Raw genomic sequence first — 6,000 nt, forward strand, 5'->3', positions numbered from 1 at the left:
CGTGTAATAAGAGAGAACTATATATGCTGCTATCGCGTCAGGGTTTAACTATAAAATTTCCACCGTTTTCCGCTTTGTGCAAGCGTCATATTATTCTCTGTGGGCTTTAACTGACTGTATCTGGTACTTATGTTCTGTCGTGTTCTGTTAGGCTCTGTTCTACGGTTTATTAGAGCCAAACCTGAGCCATGCTGCAGACGAAGCGTGTCGAAGGCCCCCGATAAAAGTAGCCAGGAACGAAAGAGAAAAGAACGAAGATTGGAGACGAAAGAAGGGAACAATCGATAACCGAACCGCTATCCCTCCGATCCCCAGCCGAGCGCGCAAACCACTACGCCACGCCGGGCTCGTCATTCTCCTTGTCGAGGATGAGAATGATAGTGGCGATGAAAATGACGATGGAGTTAGTGGCAATTATAATATTCATAGCATTGATAATGACAGTGCATTTAGATGATAATGATGGTAGTATAGCGATAGTGGGATGATGATTATACTAGCTGGGATGACAGCGACGATGCAGTTAAAGAAAACAGTCCAGTAACGCGGCGCTCGTAAGCGTGCCGACGCAGTCCTGTAGTTTTGCCCACGCGCCTCGCTATCTTGCTCCTAGCTTTTTGTCTTCACTTTTTTTACCACCTATAGGCGAGCGCCTGCAGCTCAGAAGCGCAAGTGCTCGACGAGGGCGAGAAACCGATTGACAATATAGCAATACGGAGGTGCGGCAGGCGAAGAATGCCTTGCATTAACGCCGGCGACACCGCATAATTCGCCGGACCTTGAACTTTCGAAATCTCCGCTTTGGAAGAAGCTGGTACAAGGAGGACCTCGCCACGGAGCGAGAACGCAAGAGTCGTCATCGGCAACTTTTTTTTTTTTTCCTCATACCGGTCAAATAGGTGCGGCTTAAAAATTATTCGTGCGGGGGTTTTATACGAAGCATATTCGCCTCGAACCCGGAAGTTGAAATTTGCATTCGAGTAGAGAAATGCATTTTCTTCGCGTCACTGATGCTTTGACTGCTTGCCGTCGCGAACAGTCGTGCAGAAATGAAATGTGGATGGTGGGATGTCAAGGTATACAATGTATAAAAAAGTGAATCTTTTCATGATCGCGCATATGCTTGTAATTTGACTATTCCAGTGATCGCTCATTCGGAAGCTTTTTACGTTTAGCTGTGATTGATAACAAAGAACTTTTAAATGTCAGTATAATTTGACACGCTGAAGTAAACACTATGCTAATGAACTCCGTTTGTCTGTGGAAGTGCACGACATTGACATGTTTGAAATTTGTCGACAGCTGCTGTATCGTCGAGCAGACAGTACGTCACTCTTGGTGCGGCCGGTGTCTATATGCAAATTTTCGACACATTCTACGACGCATGAAGGCAGCCTTCCCTTACGTCAGCGATCTAACCTCGTCCTCGTTTATACGTGGTGTAACCTATAGGCATGGTGCTCTCAGTCGTGTCGCTACTGGAGTCATTACGAAGTCGCAGTTTTCTGAGGAAAAATTTTCTCCTTCTAATCATTAGAGATCATGTCATACTGTCAGCCTTCACCGGTGGTGAAGAGGCCGGAGCGATAGCTTTTTCATCCTTCAGAAATACCTGTGCCCCCTGTACTGTGTGAGATACCTGTGCTGTACCCCCTTCTTTCTTTTTCTTTAACCCGCGACGAGACGCGTACAACGGCGCAGCACACTGCTGAACCACGATACCAGATGTGGCGCATTCTTATTGGTCGCCAGACGAACAGGCAGTCTTTCTTTATTTTCATAGGGTATAGAAAGAGATCACGCGATTCTGACGCAATGCTTCTATTGAGTGCAGGTCTCAACAATACAATGGCCGATTCGACCAAAAATGTTCGATTAGTCTTTTTTTTTTTTTTTTTTTTCGCAGCTCGCGATTCTCCCCTTGTCTCGCGTAAGATTATTTTAACGAAATATGGGGCTCAAACTTCGGAAGCATCGCTTTCCTTTATCAATGTTCCTAAGAAAACCTATGCGAATCGCGTTTCAGATGATCCCGGCGTATCGCCAATTTAGCGGGTTCCGACAATAGAGCGCCACTATACATTGTATCCCATGAGGGACGAAGATCAGAACATAGCAGCTTTCACTGCAATGTCGCATTCCTTCGATCAAAGATAACATCGTATCAGATAATAAACGAGGTAACCAAGGCAATAAACTGCAATAACAATCTGCAATAAAAGTCAAACTATTAGACAGGTAGACTAGCGCCAGGCGCTAGCAACTTGTTTGCCATTTTTATCCAAAGAAAAAAATAACTTTAGTAAGTCCGAAAATGGCGTAAGAAAGTATACACGTGGATTCACCGCTTGGATATGTAGTACAACCACAGAAGGTGACGCATTTAAAGGGCAATTACCGTTGAAAAAATTACCGGCAGTTTATCTGACTTAAAAGTGTCACGCAATAGCTTTTCCCTTTGTTCCGGGTGCGACAATCACTCCATCCCACGCTCGCCTTGTGACAGCAAGTAGTTATGTTAATTAGCGAAAATAACTAACTGCACCTAACTGTTTATGTGCTTTACACGCCACGTGATGGCGCTAGTTTGTACAAGGCTTCCCTTTGTCCCAGCTTAGCGGACGTGCGCTTGAAGGGCGTAGGATTAGTGTGCAAATGATTAAGAAAAGATCATCAAATCAACGCGACGCTCAGTAGGATACACCGCGTCAACAGAACTCTTAACAAGAGACAATGTAGAGCACATCACTAAGAGTGAGTGCCACTCCGGTTCATAGTCCAGCCTCTGCATACAATTCCCTTAAATGGACAATCATCGTACAGAAGTGAACTTTTGCGGAAACAACAGACTCACAATTTCTGTTCGTCATGCGCGTTTTCCAGAGGCTGTGTAACCCAATTAGAAATAACATTTCTAATGGCATCTCAACAAGTGGAAATGCAGTGAGATATCGTAAAGAATGCAGTGTCAAATCAAGCATTTTTTTCAATGCCCGTTGCAAAATATCCCAGAATAATATGCATCTTTACAATCGATGAAACAGTGCTCAGTGGTTTCCGGAGAATCACAAAGGGGCAATTTACTGTAGATACAGAAATGCCCTTTTTCCCATCCCGGTAAACCAAAATACACAGAACGGTACATGGGTGAAGTAAAGAGCATAGCAATTAAATCTTTGCACAAGCGCCACTGCGATACAGAAAACAGGAACTCTGGGAAGAAATGAGCAAGGTGGAATCGAAGAGATAAATACACCTCATGCATTACACCCCATAAGCACGGACCCGCTTAAGGTTTGCGGGGATTAAGGCGGCGAAGCAGTGACTATGACGTAATAGTGGTTGTTTTCATGTTTGTAGGTGAACTATATACTAAATATCTACTTCGTAATACAACATAAAGAAATCATTTTTTTTTTCTTTCTGCTAGTACCGTCACTCATGAGTGCGGCATCAGGAACGCTTAGGTCACGGTTCAACCTTTCAACTACCTCCAACTAAACTGCGACTCCAGGACTCTTTTCCAGTGCTACAGTGTGCAAGCCATGGCCCCACTTACCGCTTCCCGATTCGTATCGCCCTCTTAATGGTAGCAACGACAAAACACGCGACTATTAGATAGTAACGGCAATGAAACAGCGGTTAGGTTAAATGCTTTCATTCAGCACCGTGAGAGTCTATTCTCGTGCCGGCCGCGGTCTCTAACCAGCCCTTTACACGCTCGGCCTCCGCTTCTCCTTACAAAAAAATAAATAAATAAAGATGCGGCGATGCTAAGAAAAGCTAAGTTGATATCAAGATGCGCATCTGAATGCCGCGCACTCTTCCCACACGGCACCCGAAGCCCTCCGGCCGGTCCACCTAGGGGCGCATCAAACTCAATTAGCTCAGCCCCTGGCCCCGGTAAGTCACGCGGTCATTACCGGACCGTCGCGCCGGAGGAGGGCGCCACGCAACTACGGGCCTTCGAAGTCGCCGCCGCACTTCGTCCGGGGTGGTCCCGGGGTCGCGACCCCAAGGACGACCTCTTCGCGGCGCTTGGGAGCAAGCCCACTGTAGAGAAGTAGTGAATAAGGAGGAGAGATGGGGCCATACCTCTTTGCGTGTGTAATGCGCCGTGAAGCGTACCCAAAGGATGGGCAAACTTTTCACGCACCTTTGCAGCTTGCCGACACTGCACCGTTTCTTTTTTTTGTTTTTCTTGACCGTAATTTGAATATATGCATTCGGCAAGATGAAGTGTCATCTTTTTCATAAGTTTGTTTGCGTATTTTTTAGTTTTGTAACCCCCCCCTCCCCATCTCCTTCCTACTCTCTGTATTCGATTAACGCTATGCGAAGCAAACGGTGTTTCGTGCTTTGGAGGAAGCCGGGAGTTAAACGGCCGCATTAACCGAACGGTTACTGAAAATAAATGCCGTCCTCCTTGCCACGAAGCGTGGAGCGCTGCGTAATGTACCAGGAAATTGGCATGAAATCAGAGCCGAGATAGGCATATACCGTACTTACTCACCGTATGCACTTCATCGTCATCATAGTCGTCAACATTAAGCTTGTACACAAACTTCAGTGCTATAGTACTGAAGTACAGGAAGTATACTTCATGGGGTAAACCGGAACACGAGGAGGTATCTGGGAAGTCTCGACCTTTCACCTTCTTGGAAAAAAAGAAGATAAAGAAACCGCTGCAGTGGATTCGAACCCAGAAATTTGGTTGGTTGGTTTGTGGGGTTTAACGTCCCAAAGCGACTAAGGCTATGAGAGACGCCGTAGTGAAGGACTCCGGAAATTTCGACCACCTGGGGTTCTTTAACGTGCACTGACATCGCACAGCACACGGACGCCACTCCGTTTCACCTCCATCGAAACGCAGCCACCGAGGTCGGGTTCGAACCCGGGTACTCCGGCACAGTAGTCGGGCGTCTTACCACTGCACCACCCCGGCGGGGTCGAACCCAGAAATTTATTGGGTTCGAATCCACTACAGAAGTCCGGGTAGGTGCTCTGCAATGAGCATTGATGTGGAGGACTTATATTTTTCTTTGCCACAGGACGGACTTCTAAGGTGTGTGCAAGACTGCATCACTGTAGATAATGATGAACTGGCTTTTATTAATGCGCGCGGTATATCGGTTGCTAGTTTCTTGGAGCTGTTATCCTTTTACCTTAGTTCCACTTTCTTCTGTTGGCAAGGCAGCACGTACATCCAGAAGTCAGGGGTATGCATTGGGTCGCAGGTCGCTCCTGTGCTCAGCGACATTTTTCTGTCTAAAGTTGACACCGCATTGAAGCCAGGTTTGGATGCCTTCGGTATAGTAGCGTTTAGCTACGTTGATGACTAACTTATTTTCTTGGATAAGGATGGTTTCGATAGTTTGGCGCAAGATGTGTTACGAATGTTCAAAGAGCAAGGTCAGGGCCTGTCCTTTACGTATGAGTTTCTTAAAGATCATCATATACAGTTTCTGGATTTCGACCTGTGCTTTGGAGACAATCACGTGTGTTGGAGCTACAGCCCCAGGTCAGGGAAGCCTCTGCTTAGCTTTGAATCAGACCCCTCGATGTTGGTAAAGGATGGGTTGGCGGTCGCATGCATCAAGTCCGCATTACGTAAATCTTGCCAACACCGTGTTGAAGATGCATCTTCACAACAAATTTCGAAGTTGTTGGCGGCAGGCTTTTCAACTGTCCATCTCGCTCGTCTGTCAGAACGTGTTTTAACACGTTCGAGGAAGAGCAAAACGGGGCAGGTTGATTGATGTTGGTGTGGCGACGCGGCGAAAGAAGGTGGCTGCCATACCTTACCTCCACGGCGTTTCGCACCGACTCAAGAAACTGGCGGCAAGGTACGACGTTGACGTTGTATTTACAGCGAGAAACAAGATAGGAGGCTTGTGCGCCAGAATTAGAAAGAGGCTCGACAGTGTAGCTCGTGATAGTTTTCGTTGTGCAATGTCACATAAGAAAAAGTTCACCACCTGCAGAAAGAATGCGGTTTAT

Source organism: Amblyomma maculatum, chromosome 9, assembly GCF_055883805.1.
Source record: "Amblyomma maculatum isolate TAMU_Amacu chromosome 9, ASM5588380v1, whole genome shotgun sequence".
Lineage (NCBI taxonomy): Eukaryota > Metazoa > Arthropoda > Arachnida > Ixodida > Ixodidae > Amblyomma > Amblyomma maculatum.